Consider the following 15,212-nt stretch of genomic DNA (forward strand, 5'->3'; position numbering starts at 1 on the left):
CCATACACAAATCTTATTTTATAAATTCAGTTTGGTTTAAAAGGAAAATTAGGTCATCTTATCATTGGATCTTCACTGCCACTTACAGGAACTTTGAGAATCTCCCAACCATTAAACATTGGTGGCAAGCATATCCCGGGGTGGCAAGGAGCCAGGCCCAAGGCTGAGAGGGAAAGGTTTCCAGGGCCTGAATACTCTCAGTGGCAGGTACTCTGTCAGTATGCTTCAGATGCCATCATGGAGATGCTGGGTGATCTCTCATGGTCCTGGGTCCACATTCCCACAGGGCAATGCTAAGCCGGAGCTTCAGTGCAGCTGTGCCTTTGTCCAGGCATTTCCTCCAATGCTCCCCACTGTCCTCTTCACCATCCGCACCACTCACTGATGCCACCTGCCCCCCTCCCAACACTCAGGGTTGTGACCATGCTCAGAATCCACACTTACTAGATCCAAACAACTGCAGGTGGCCAGCTTAGGTGGAAAGTAACAACTGTGACACTCAGAGGGGAGTGGTCAGCTGTGGAAACCTAGCAGGTGAGAACCATCTGGCAAGGGGGATGCTGCCTGGTCACACTGCCCAGGGCATGAACAAACCTCGGTACTCCCAGGACACACCTGGGGAGACCCCTGGTGGGGTCAGAGCCTCTAGCCGTGAAGGCCCATCATACAAGATGTGTGACTGTCTCCCTCAGCTGCTGACCAGGGCACCGGACCACCTTCTGAGGAGCCCTGGGCTCCTCACACCTTTGGAGGGACCATATGCTGCTGCTGCCCATGGCTGTGACACTGCTGCTTGGGAGTCCCTTCCTGGGTGGTTTGTATGTGTCCAACGTGAACTGCCTTCCCATGGAGCTCTGTTAGCCTCCAGTCCTCCCTGGCCTCCCCGTGCACCCCTGTCCTAAGGGGGACACAGACAACATATCTGTTGACCCGAGTGGTTGGGAAAGCTTCAGATACCTGCTACAGAACACCTCAAATCTGCTGAATGACCTCAGGCTTTGTCTTGGGAAAAGTAGGATTTCTGACCCCACAATAGACCCCATAGGTTCCTTTCTGTGTGAGGGTGCCTGATCTGAATGCTGTGGGCTGGGTGCGGATGTCATACCCAGACCTCCTCGTGCCCCCCCCCTTCTTGGGGCACCCCTACCTTTGTGTTTGTAGAAGAAGCTGCTGACAAAAGCCAGAAGGGACAATGTAGTGAGGTCTCCCAGGCTGGCAGCAATAGGCGTGGCAATGTTGTCTGGGTTGAGCCCGAGCTTCGGAGCGCCAATCACTATACAAACCATCAGCATTCCTGCAGAGAGGAGACAGAGGAAACTCAAAGCACAGGATGAGAAGGTGGCCGTGAGGCTGCTCAGTAATGCCTCGATCCACATAGCCCGAGCCTGGAGCCAGGCTGCCCTGACACTCAGTTTCACTGCTATGCTGGAGCCTGAGAATCAGGCAGTGGCAGTGGGAGGTTGGGGGGGGTGGACCCCTGTGACAGCCTGCAAAGAGCAGCCTGAAAGCTTTGATGATACACTCAAACCCATGGGGGAGATAGCAGGGAGTTGACTCCCGGGCTCCCCAACACCTGGGACTACAGACATGAAGCTCACAGCCCCTCACTGCAGGAAAGAGGACTCCAAAACTGCTGTGAACGATGGAGTCCCAGGGGCAGGGCATGGCCTCTTGTGTCCACTGGAGTCCCCAGGGAAACAGGTACCTTGGTGGGATTAGCAACGCGAGAGGTTTGTTAGGGGCAAAGACTGTGAGGGGGGAGTTGGGGGCAGGGGAACCAGGAGAGCCACAGGGTGGTGCACAGGGCGCCCAGGGTGGGAGAGGGGGAGGGTAGGAAGGGGAAGCAGGTGCAGACTGCACTGAAGTACTTTCAGTGGGGCCACATCTCTGGGGAACAGGCCCATGTTGGGAGCCCAGCAGGGCCACCACTAGGTGCAGGCAGCAGGTGGCCTCTGCCAGTGGGGCTGGGGGTGGAGTTTCAGGTGCTGCACTGGAGACCTCCCCAGGGCCTACTTTCCGTCTTCACCCTGTGTTCTAAGGTGATAGTCGTGTGTCATCTTCTAGCCCTCGGCCACTGCCTAGGACTTCAACCAACCAACAGTGTCACACGTGCATCTTTAAGAAGACACTTTGTATCTTGGCTATTGATGTTTTAACATTTTACCCAGTATTCATAACTCTAAACAAAATTATTATTCTCACCTCAATGCCATACTAATTGACCACAGTTTGTGCCCTGTTTCATGACCAGGTCATAGCTGCTTTCTCTTTTGAAATGTCAGTCCTAAGTGAAGTTGAGTCTGCACAGCTGGTGGTCTGGTAACAATCCCACAGGGACTACACAGACACCACCAGTTTGAGAGCACCTACTAAAATCCACCAGCACCACCACCGCCACCACCTGGCTTTACAGCAGAGTCACATCGAGGTCACACAAGGAGCCACCAGCAATGTTTCTGAACTTCTACACATCTCTGGACAATCCGGCTATGTCCATGCTGGTGAGCTCCGCCCCCTCTCTGGGCCTTAGTTTCCTCATCTGTAAAATGGGGAGTTAGGAATGGCATTCTCTACAGGGCCCCACAGAAACAGGACTGGCCTCCTGAATCGTCTGATGGTGCTGTTTTCATTTTATTTTTTATTTTTTTTAAAGATTTTATTTATTCATTCATGAGAGACAGAGAGAGAGACAGAGAGAGAGAGAGAGAGAGAAGCAAAGGGAGAAGTAGGCTTTCCACGGAGCAGGGAGCCCGATGCAGGACTCGATCCCAGGACCCTGGGATCATGACCTGAGCCGAAGGCAGACGCTTAATGACTGAGCCACCCAGGCGCCCTGATGGTGCTGTTTTCAGAAGAGACTTCATGTCAAGCATCTCCTGGGCTCTAATTCTCCAGAAGGTGTGGCGTACTCACCCTGCTCTTCCGTTGGCCAGACTGCTACAGGTATCTGGCCAGGAGCACACTCCTACCCAGGGAAGCGCAGCTTGTGAATCTGCTCCTGGGTTTCTGCACTTGTACCCTCCCTCCTGATTATATACACTAGCACAGGAAGGAACAGAATTCACCACATAGCCCGCCACATCATCTTACAGAACACTGAGCTCAAAGGGGTTTTATGAGCAGTCAGATGGAGGACAGAAGTGTAAATGCAAATCCAATTTATTGTTTTCACTTATTCCTTCTTGTACTTGCACATGGTTTGCAAGAGACACTCAGACCAGAAGAGAACCAGAATAAAGCCCATTCATTCAGCAAACATTTAGGAGCTAAAATACGCCTATTTTAGGTAATGAAAATAACCATCAGATTAACATAACAATAAAAAAATTTAAAAGAAAAGAAAAGAACCATCAGGCTCTGCACTCACACAGTAAATGCCTGTTGGGCAGAGGAACAGAGAGTGCACAAATAAGTGAACAAGAATTTGAAGTAAACAAACAGGACATGAAAAGAAAGCATGACTGTGAATGGGGGGCTACCCTAGACACTTGGCCCTTTGTGCTCGTGTATGGATGTCTCACTGCACCAGAATATCAACATCACAGAACGGTGCAGTCACTCACCAGAGCATCCCTAGCACCGCAACAGTGCCTGGCACGCAGCAGACACTCAGTAAGTACTGAGGAAATGAGCGAAGGGGTGACATTCTACAGTAACTGCCTGGCCACTGTCATGCGTGAGCTCATGTCTGTCAATGCTTGTGTCTTCCCGCCTTCTGCAGACACATAGGAAGCAATTGATGTGTGGCAGGCAGTGTGATAGGAACAGAACTGGAGAAGCAGGGCCCCTGTCTGAGGTGCTGACATTTTAGCAAGGAAGTGAGACAGAAAATGAATGAAGAAAGTGGATGATTACAGATTTTCACAAGTGCTCTATAAGGAAAACAGGTGCACGGCGCAGAAGAGCATGGTGGCAGCTGGGGAGAAGGGCGGAGGATGGAACGTGTGCAAGGGCCACCTGCAGAGATGAAATTGAAGTTAAAACCTGAGCCTTGCTCCCCACCATGACTGCAGACTCCAGATCCCACCACAAGCCCATATGCAAGCCATGCTTGAGAAATGTTTAAAGACTAACTGAATGAGTAAGTGAATGAATGAATGGATGGATGGATGAAGAAATGAATGTGTCTACTGAGCAAAGGCCAGTTCTTTAAACAAGCAGAGGGAAGAGATGTGGAGTCAGCAGCTCGCTCTGGCACACACACCCTGCCTAAGAGTAGGACTCATCATCTTCCCTGCCCACCTTTAAGGTGCGTCTTGGTAACCCAACAGGCTTTCCCCCAGCCCCTGGCAGGATATATGAGGCTCCACCATTAGTGCTCCCATCTTTCACATCTCAAGGAATTGCAACACAAAGAGCTGAGAGCAGAGCACTGAGGAAGGGGGGCGGAGCAAGCTGGGGGGGTGGTCACTGGGGTGGGCGCACAGCTCACCGAGGGCAAACGCGGCAAGGAAGGCGGTGATGACGCTACTGGCACACAGCAACTGCACCTTTGCCACATCTAACTCCTCCCTAGACACAGCGCCCAGCAGCAGGGCGGCCACAGCAGCCAGGAGCCCCACGACGGTGGCCTGCACCTGTCAGGGCAGAAATCAGAAATGTGAGGAAAGGTGCCACTGACCACCATCGCTCCTCCCTGCCTTTCACTCTGCCTCCTCTGTGACCTTGAGAGGTCAGTATGTCACTCACCACTACCTCTCGTCCCTTACCCTAAAGTCTGCCAATGGCCCCTCCAACCTGGGAAAAACAAAGACTAACACCTTGCTTCAATCCAACTCCCTTGAAAACTGTTGTTTTCCTGTTCTGCAGCTAGCTCAATGCCATCTTGCTTCATGAAATCTTCATCTTCTACTCGGCCCTTGGCCAAAGGCCACCAGTCTCTTGCCTGTGGCTCCTCCCACGGCTCTAGGCAAAAGTGCTCTCCAGCTGTACAGACAACCAATCTCCCCTGCAATGTGGAAACACTCCATGATCCACAGCTACACCTTGGAAGCCTCTGTGTACAATTTCCATCTTTCTCCCTGGCTTCCTTCCTTGGCACTTGCTCTGCATGCTGGTGCCCCCTTTCTCTACATTCTCCCCCATCCCAGCTGCAGTTCCCATTTCATCTTGGTGGGGACACATCTCTGCTGCTCACTCAGGCCAGTACCATGATGTGTCCAGGTCTGAGTATCAATACTGGCACCTGTTATCAGTACAGTTGACCCTTCAACAACAGAGGCATTGGTGTGCCGATGCAGGTGAAAATCTGTGTATAACTTGCGACTCCCCCAGAACTTAACTACTAATAGCTTACTGTTGACTGGAAGTCTTACCCATGACATAAAGTTACTTATATCCTTACAATTCAGTAAGCTAGAGAAGAGAAAATTAAGAAAATCATAAGGAATCATACACTTACAGTACTGTATTTATTGAAACAAATCTGCATAGGGGCAGACCTGCCCAGTTCAAACCTGTGTTGTCCAAGGGTCAACTGCAATTCAAATGTCTTAATGGAAATGGAAACATGTTGTGTTATTAAAGAAGGCTGAATAAACAGAGAACTTTACCGTATACATGGATGAAACTTGCTCCCCAAGTTAACCTATATAATTCCAATCAAAGTCCCAACAAGCTTCTTCATGGCACTTGACAACTTATCTTAAGTTTCACAAAGATGAGTAGATGTGCAAGAATAGCCAAGACAATTTGAGAAAAAAGATCAAGAGGGAGTTTTGGCACATTCATTATCAATACATAGTTTTAGGGCTATAGTAATTAAAACATGGTGGTATTGGCAGAGAAATAGACAAATAGATCAGCAGGACAGACTGGTGTCCGGGAATAGTATCATGAATATATGAAAATTTAATATATAAAAATTTAATAAAGATAAAAGTGGCATTTCAAATCAGTATGGAATGGGTGGATACTGAATAAACAGGGAAAGGGAAAGCAGGCATCTGTCTGGGGGGAGAAAATATATTTCTACTTTATACCGTGCGTGCACACACACACACACACACACACACACACACACACACACACCACTAAACATAAAACCTCAAGTGTAAAACAGGAGAAAATATAGAAAAGTATGTTTCAGATTTTGGATTAGAAAGGGACTCCTTCTGAAGATATAACATGTAAAATCTATAAAGAAAAATAGAGATAAATGTATATAACTCCAAGTATGACTTCTATGCGATACCAGAAATTCAAAGATGGAGAGACAGCTGGAGAAAATATCTCCAGCATTTACAACTAATAAAGTGTTAGTGATCAAAATAACAAACCAATGGCAATTTTTAAAAAAGACAACCTGAAAGAAAAATGTACAAGGGGTATGGATAGACAATTCACGTAAAAGGAAATACAAATGGCTAAGAAACACACAAAAATGTGACCAACTTCCTGAATAATCAGGAAAATTTAAAATAAAATCCCAATTTGATAGTAGGTATCATTTCTTTGTAACTGACGTTGGTCTTCCTCTACTAAAAGGTCAGTGCCATCTCTGCAGGTGCTCAGCCCTCATCTGTGCTCATCCAATCAATGAATGAATTAATGGATGGGATATACTATTTTTATCCATCAGACTAGGTAAACTTAAAATTTAAAAGGCCAATAACATGAGATACACATTGACAAATATATGGGAAAATGGTTCTCTTATACATAGATGTGATATAATTGGTACAAGAATTTGGGGGGAGGGGATTTCGTTACTCTTTATGATCTAGCATTTTCCCAGGAATACATTTGCACATGTGAACAAAGAGTCACAAAATAATGATAATGATGACTGGAGCTGATATTTACTGAGTGCTTACTATCTGCTATTCTCAGTGATTTTCATTCATTAAGTCACTCTTAAAAGTACAAGTAACAGAATTATATGTCCAGTACAATACTTCTAATGCTTAAAAAACACAGAAAGTTGTATCATATATTGTCTATGGACACATACATATATATGGCAAATGCAGAAAGTCATTCAGAAGAATACTTCCAATGCTGGTGAGGTTATGGAGAAATTAATAACTGAAATATTAATACTGGTCTATTATTTGGTACTAAGAATTCAAATATCTTATAACCTTTTTGGAAAAAAATCTAGAACTTCAAATTGTTCATACCTTGTGAACTTGTGGGAACTTCTCTTAAGAAATTCATGCAAAAGAGAATAATTTCATTGCAGTATAATTTATCGAGTAGAAGCATACAAACAATTGCAGGTGCACACTCGTGGTGACAGTTGAAAGAAGTGGAACAGGGCTGAGTCTGGACAGTTGGCATTGGCCCTGCCAATGTTGTTAAATATCACTCTTGGGTATATTTGTGATAGAATACAAAGTTATTAAAAAGTTCAATTATGAAATTTATTGTACCACTTGTGATTCAATGTTAAACTTTTTAAAAAATGGGGGAGACAAAATTATATCCATGCTATGATCAGGACAATGTGCCAAGCCAGTGCCTGGCCCAGAGTGGGACTTAATGAATGTTTGTTGAGAATCAATCATGTGGAAATGTGCATGCATATGGGTAAGGACTTGGTGACTTGTAGCTGAGGCATTTATAACCTGCCCCTTGTCAGACCCTCTGTTAAGGGCATCACGAGCATCTCATTTAATCTCCAAAGTTCTTCAGCCACAGGCTGGGGTCCTGGCCTATGTGACTCAGCTCAAGTGGGGAAGGCAGACATCTAAACACAGAATGGCAACCAGGGCAGCCCCAGCAGCTTGTACAAGGCCCCAGAGAGTACCCGGTATCGGGCTGGAACTGACTGGAGCTTCACTGCCAGGAGAACAGGAAGAGAAAGGACATTCCAAGGAGAGACAACCACATATGCAAAGGCAGCAGGGATGGGGACTGAGACTGCAGGAGGGCAGGACCAGGCCAGGAGTGCCTCTGGGCTAGGCCCACACTTGGACAAGAAGGACCAACAAAGGCACCTCAGGAGGAGGACGCCTGATCAGCTTTAGGATTTAGAGAAGGCCGCTCAGGTGGCCATGCAGAGGAGAGCCAGACAGGAAGAAGCTTGGGGCAGTGAGAACAGTGAAGAGGTCTGTCGTCAGTGAGGCCAGAGACCAAGAGGCCAAGGCAAGGAGGAGGAGAAGCAGGGCTGATTCAAGCACAGCTCAGACGCAGACTCCTCAGGACTGGACAGAAGGGTAAGGAGCAGAGAAACGCTGAGGGTGACTTGGTCTCTAGCTTGATTAATGGGCACAGCGACCACGACTGGGAGATTACCATGTGCTAGCCAGGTGTCACAGTCTTCCATGACTGAAACCTCACAATGGCCCATCTTGCGGAGAAGGTGAGGTGACTTGCCCAAGGGCCTCCAGCTGGTCGACCCCCAGAATGAGCTTTCAACCATCAAACTCTTCAGGGTTGGGGACTTCACCAGAAGTGAGTGCGAGGAGAGGAAGTGATGAGGCCAGATCTGGCTAAGCTGTTTTGTGGATGCTTCTGGTACAGGTAGATGGAGATACCCAGTGGAGAGCTAGAAACAGGGGCTCTGGAGCCCAGGTAAGAGTTAAAGTGGGTATCCTCCTAATTTGATGGACAGGGAAATACAGCTAAGCAAGTCTTGTGTGTCCTGCCCAAGGCCACCCAGTTGATACATGATAGCCTTAACTCCAGGGCTGTCTGATCTCAGAGTCCAGGTTCTTTGTGTGGCCATAGGCTGCCCCCAGCCAGAGAAGCCCAGAAGGTTCTGGATGAAGCCACTTCCTCTCTTACCTTGAGCCAATCTCTTCCCAGTCTCCCCCTGCCCTGGGCCTCCTGACTCTCTAATACTCTGAGACTCCTAGGATGAGAATTGAGCCCAACTAGGGTCTGCTAGAAGGAGGTACAAATTTGAACGAGCATGAAGCATTTAAGGGACAAAGGCATGGGGGGCAGAGTGTCCTGCAAAGTCTGCACGTGGCGGGAGTGCAGCCACAGAGGAACCTCCAGGCAGAAAGAATAGCAGATGCTCCAGAGAGAATAAGTAGGATCACATGTATGAGGCAATCAGAGGGTATACCAATTAAGATGTCAGTGACCTTGGCAAGCACAGCTTGAGTCAAGATAGTGGGAAGAGAAAGCTGTCAGCTCTGTCCAGGCTATAAGAGAGAGGAGCGAGCAAGTATAGGTGAATCTTTCAATAAGCCTGTCTTGAAAAAAAGGGGCTGGGGGCGCTGGAGGGACCTTGGGTTCTCAGAAGAGGCATCTACTTTCAGTTGGACATGCTAGTGCCCTATAGTTGGGCTGAGCCTCCCGCTGCCATATGAGTGTGGTCTGGTGGGTGCAGGGTGGATGGGTGGCCCATTCCCCAAGTTCCGTCTGGAGTGCAGGGACAAAGGCTTACTTAGTCTTCAGCCTTCCTACATGGAGCAGGCCTGGCTGCAGATTCAAAAGCAGGGAGGAGATTCAGCGATCGGACAAAGGGGAAAGTCACCTGAATGAGGGCAAGGTTACTGCTGATAACTCTGTGCTGCTCCTGGGGATCATCAATTTGTCCAGTGTTGGCCTAGGATGGAGAGAAAAGGACAGAGGGTAAGTCTGGGTGGTCACAAAGCCAGGCCAAGCCTTCCGGGAAAAGGCAGTCTCTCAGGACAGAAATCAGCAAATATCATTTCATTGATGTTAGAACAAATTATTCTGCCCAGCTTTCAAAACTGACTTGGGGGTGGGAAAGGTAAGGACCCAAGTCCCTTTGAGAGTGTCATAGACCATCTCTCCCATGCTCAAGTTTGCAAGGACACAGAGATAAGTGTCACCAACAATTTCAGGGTCACCTGACTCTAAAGCTCAGCCACAGGCAGCATGGGAAGGACTCTTGCTGGAAAAACTGGCTTGTGCCCTCAGCCAAGTCTTGGGCCATGTTGTCCCCAACACCTACAATTCCCTACTCCCCCTTCCAGCAAGTCACATCTCAGATGACCACTAACCACCCCAACATGACCTCTGCAAATCATCCTATTTAAGAAATGCTCAAGTCCTTCTCTTAGGATTAAAAAACAAGATCTGAAATATGATTTTCTCCTATAAAAATGGTAATCAGCTCCTAACTTCATAGCACTTGCCAGCAAAATTCAAGATGTAGATAAGTGTATTTTCCTAGCTCCTTTGCACTGAGTTCATGAAGTTCCTGAACTTGAAGGGAAAAATGGAATTACTTTTCATGGACAAATAAGGGGGTGCTTTTGTTTTAAGCATGATGGACACCTTGGATGCAGCATGGAACAATCATAGAGCCCCAGGTGACTCCTCCTTCACAAAGGTAGACTAATACCCACCTAAGGGGTGCTCACAAGGACAAGGAACTAAGGGGGAGCAGAACACAGTTACACAGCCTACCATGTCCCGAACGTGTGAGGCCAACAGGCTCATTGCCCCTCTCTGCTCCTCAATGCACTATTCCAGTGCTCACTGGACTCAACGTGCCCATTTGCTGTTTCCTATCGATCAGCCAACTCAAAACCTTGTACTCATCAGAAGAGGGATACTACTGGGCCCATGACCCCTGAGTATGAATTAGAAAGGAATTCATTCCTCAAGATGTTGTCTTTCCAAGCTGAGGCTGAACAGGAGAGGGAGTGATGCCAAGAGGTGCAGAGGAGGAGTGGTGGGCTGGAGAGCTTGAAGAACTTGTAGAGATGAGCAAAGGAAGAGCAACAGAGGGAAGGAAGCTGTGAGAAGACGTGGGATGTGAAGTCAAGAGGATTTTGGAGCATGTGCAAGCATGTCAAGGCCACATGAGGGGCCTGGGCAGCTGAGGTGGAATGGAGGTGAAGGTCACTGGAGATGAAGCCATCCGAAAATTCGGAGGCTTGGGTTTGGGATGAGTTATTCATGTGCATGCTGAGACAGTGTAGGATGGTGTAGGGGAAGAACGCGAAGCAAAAACAGTGTGCAGAATGCGTACAGTAGCTACCGCCGACCTCTCTGCGGGAGGAAGCAGTGTACGGTGTCCGGGCGCGAAAGCCTGGGGCACGGGTTCCATACGCCAAAGCGAGGTTAGACGCAGGCCGTTGCGGAAGGCACCTCTCGGCTCAGCCCTTGCTATCTGGCGCTGCTAACTCTACACTGATCCCCGTGGCTCTGGCACTCTCGGTGCTCAAACCTGACTTGTAAGAAAGCAGCCTGGAAACAAGCACAGCTGTAGCTCCCGTCCCCTCTCCACAGGGGGCGGCCACACGTTCAACCGTGCTTGTGTAGCCACCTAGGGCGTGGGTCCCGGCAGAATTCCAAGTGAGAAAGAGGCAGGGGCCCAAGGTGCCTCTCGATGCAAACAGCTCTTTCGTGAAGCTAGGTCGTCTGCCCTGAGTGCGTTTAGTCCGAAGAGCCATCCGCCTCACGCCAAGGAACCAAAAGCCAGAGGCCTCGAGCCTCCACCGAGAACGCCCTTCCTGAGCGCACATATCACCTGTCGGGTATTTGTGTGAAAGCATGAGCACTGGAACCTAAACGTTCCTCTGACCGAGAAAACAGGCCTGTAAGGAAGGCTGCTCTCTCGACCCCACTCTGGTGTGAGGAGGTGAGCACTGCTCTACCCTGTGGGCCTGCCAGGAGACCTAGGTACCTAACCACTAGCACGGAGAAGCCAGGCTGTAGAGTGACCGAACACTAGCTAACAGCAGGGGAGAGGGACCGTGCTGTAGACAGCATCACGGTTCGGGAGGGTGGCAACACTTTCAGTGTGTCTGCGTGAGAGCCTAGGAAACGATTCCCCTACATTACAGGGCGAGAGAAACAGCTTCGCGCAGAGGAACCTCTCACACCAGCTCCAGGGTCACGAAGCCGGCAGTCCTCGGGCATGGGTGCTGGAGCCCTGAGTTCCAGGCACCTACTTCGAAGGCAGAAATCTAGGCAGATACCGTGCCTTAACTTCCCGCCGGTCCCTGGGTGAGAGGACGCGGGATACTGTGTACTGTGGCTGAGAGCTCTGGGAACGGCCTCCCTAAAGTCAACCGGAGTGAGAAAACGGCCGGTGCCGAAGACACACCTCTTGGCTCAGCTCTCATTTCTGGGCCTAGTTCCATTGCCCTGTGTGTAAGGGCAGGCCGCTATACCACGACCTGACTCCAAGGAACCACACTGGAGAGCACCCTTGGTCAGCCAGGGCAGCAGGAGCTGAGGGTGGAAGCATTCTGCTGTGTGCCTGTGGGCGTGTGCAGCCAGCGAGTCCAAAATCATTTTCGGAGTGGGACTCAGGGGGCGGCAGAAGGCAGAGCACGACTCCCCACTTGTTTCATGAAGCTGGGCCTGCGGCCCCGCTTGGGCAGGCAAGCCTCATTGCTAGCGGACGAACGCGAAGCAAAAACAGTGTGGAGTATGCGTGCTGTGGCTACCGCGGACCTCTCTGCGGGAGGAAGCAGTGTACGGTGTCCGGGCGCGAAAGGCTGAGGCACGGGTTCCGTACGCCTATGCGAGGTTAGACGCAGGCCGTTGCGGAAGGCACTCTCGGCTCGGCCCTTGCTACCTGGCGCTGCTAACTCTACACTGCTCCCCTTGGCTCTGGCACTCTCGGTGATCAACCCTGACTTATAAAAATGCAGCTTGGAAACAAGCACAACTGTAGCTCCCGTCCCCTCTCCACAGGGGGCGGCCACAGGTTCACCCGTGCTTGTGTGCCCACCTGGGGCGTGCGTCCCAGCAGAACTCCAAGGGATAAAGAGGCAGGGGCCCAAGGCACCTCTCGACGCAAACACCTCTTTCCTGAAGCTAGGTCGTCTGACCCTGTGTGCGTTTAGTCCGAACTGTCATCCGCCTCACGCCAAGGAACCAAACGCCAGAGGCCCCGACCCTCCGCCAAGAACGCCCTTCCTGAACGCAAATATCACCTGTGGGGTGTTTGTGGGAAAGCACGAGCAATGGAACCTAAATGTTCCTCTGACTGAGGAAAGAGGCCTGTAAGGAAGGCTGCTCCCTCGACCCCTCTCCTGTGTGAGGAAGTGAGCACTGCGCTACCCTGTGGGCCTGCCAGCAGACCTAGGTACCTAACCACTAGCACGAAGAACCCAGGGTGTAGAGGGACCGAACACTAGCTAAGAGCAGTGGAGAGGGACCGTGCTGTATACAGCATCACGATTCCGCAGGGTGGCAACACTTTCAGTGTGTCTGCGTGAGAGCCTAGGAAACGATTCCCCTACATCACAGGGCGAGAGAAATAGCTTCGCGGTGAGGCACCTCTCGCAGCAGCTCCAGGGTCACGAAGCCGGCACTCCTCCGGCATGGGTGCGTGGAACCCTGAGTTCCAGGCACCTCCTTCGAAGGCAGAAATCTGGGCATATACCGTGCCTTAAGCTAACGCCGGTCCCTGCGTGAGCTGACGCGGTATACGGTGTACTGTGGCTGAGAGCTCTGGGAACGGCCTCCCTAAAGTCAACCGGAGTGAGAAAATGGCCGGTGCCGAAGACGCACCTCTTGGCTCAGCTCTCGTTTCTGGGCCTAGACCCGTTGCTCCGTGTGTGAGTGCAGGCCGCAATAACACCACCTGACTCCAAGGAACCACACTGGAGAGCACCCTTGGTCAGCCACGGCAGCCGGTGCTGAGGGTGGAAGCATTTTGCTGTGTGCCTGCGGGCGTGCGCTGCCAGCGAGTCCAAAATCATTTTCGGGGTGGGACTCAGGCGGCGGTAGAAGGCAGAACACGACTCCAAAATTGTTTCATGAAGCCGGGCCTGCGGCTCCGCTTGGGAAGGCAAACCTCATTGCTAGCGGGTGAACTCGAAGCAAAAACAGCGTGGAGCATGAGTACTGTAGCTACCGCCGAACTCTCTGCGGGAGGAAGCAGTGTACAGTGTCCGGGCGCGAAAGCCTGGGGCACGGGTTCCGAAAGCCTAAGCGAAGTTAGACGGAGGCCGTTGCGAAAGGCACTCTCGGCTCAGCCCTTGCTACCTGGCGCTGCTACCTCTACACTTCTCCCCGTGGCTCTGACACTCTCGGTGCTCGACCCTGACTTGTAAAATAGCAGCTTGGAAACAAGCACAGCTGTAGCTCCCGTCCCCTCTCCACAGGGGGCGGCCACACGTTCACCCGTGCTTGTGTGCCCACCTTGGGCGTGCGTCCCAGCAGAACTCCAAGGGATAAAGAGGCAAGGGCCCAAGGCACCTCTAGACGCAAACACCTCTTTCCTGAAGCTAGGTGGTCTGCCCTGTGTGCGTTTAGTCCGAACTGTCATCCGCCTCACGCCAACGAACCAAACGCCAGAGGCCCCGACCCTCCGCCAAGAACGCCCTTCCTGAACGCAAATATCACGTGTGGGGTGTTTGTGTGAAAGCCCGAGCAATGGAACCTAAATGTTCCTCTGACCGAGAAAACAGGCCTGGAAGGAAGGCTGCTCTCTCGACCCCTTTCTGGTGTGAGGAAGTGAGCACTGCTCTACCCTGTGGGCCTGCCAGCAGACCTAGGTACCTAACCACTAGCACGGAGAAGCCAGGGTGTAGAGGGACCGAACACTAGCTAACAGCAGTGGAGAGGGACCGTGCTGTAGACAGCATCACGGTTCGGGAGGGTGGGAACACTTTCAGTGTGTCTGCGTGAGAACCTAGGAAACGATTCCCCTACATCACAGGGCGAGAGAAACGGCTTCGCGGTGAGGCACCTCTCGCAGCAGCTCCAGGGCTACGAAGCCGGCACTCCTCCGGCATGGGTGCGTGGAGCCCTGAGTTCCAGGCACCTCCTTCGAAGGCAGAAATCTGGACATATACCGTGCCTTAAGCTCACGCCGGTCCCTGGGCGAGATGACGGGGTATACGGTGTAGTGTGGCTGAGAGCTCTGGGAACGACCTCCCTCATCTCCACCCGGGTGAGAAAATGGCCTGTGCCGAAGACACACCTCTTGGCTCTGCTCTCGTTTCTGGGCCTAGACCCGTTGCACCGTGTGTGAGTGCAGGCCACAATACCACCACCTGACTCCAAGGAACCACACTGGAGAGCACCCTTGGTCAGCCAAGGCATCCGGTGCTGAGGGTGGAAGCATTCTGCTGTGTGCCTGCGAGCGTGCGCTGCCAGCGAGTCCAAAATCATTTTCGGAGTGGGACTCAGGCGGCGGTAGAAGGCAGAGCACGCCTCCCCACTTGTTTCATGAAGCCGGGCCTGCGGCCCCGCTTGGGCAGGCAAGCCTCATTGCTGGCGAAAGAACGCAAAGGAAAAACAGTGTGGAGTATGCGTGCTGTAGCTACCGCCGACCTCTCTGCGGGAGGAAGCAGTGTATGTTGTCCGGGCCCGAAAGC

General features: G+C 51.1%; 1 pseudogene; it reads right to left on the reverse strand.

Moving 5' to 3' along the window:
* LOC148165086 (solute carrier family 41 member 3-like) overlaps nt 1-10,365 on the reverse strand; it is a 29,729-nt pseudogene extending 19,364 nt beyond the window's left edge.
* Nucleotides 10,366-15,212: the final 4,847 nt, after the last annotated feature.

The sequence above is a fragment of the Eumetopias jubatus genome, unplaced genomic scaffold (genome assembly GCF_037043125.1).
Source record: "Eumetopias jubatus isolate StellerSeaLion01/CBP00866 unplaced genomic scaffold, mEumJub1_p1.0 scaffold_1, whole genome shotgun sequence".
Taxonomy (NCBI): domain Eukaryota; kingdom Metazoa; phylum Chordata; class Mammalia; order Carnivora; family Otariidae; genus Eumetopias; species Eumetopias jubatus.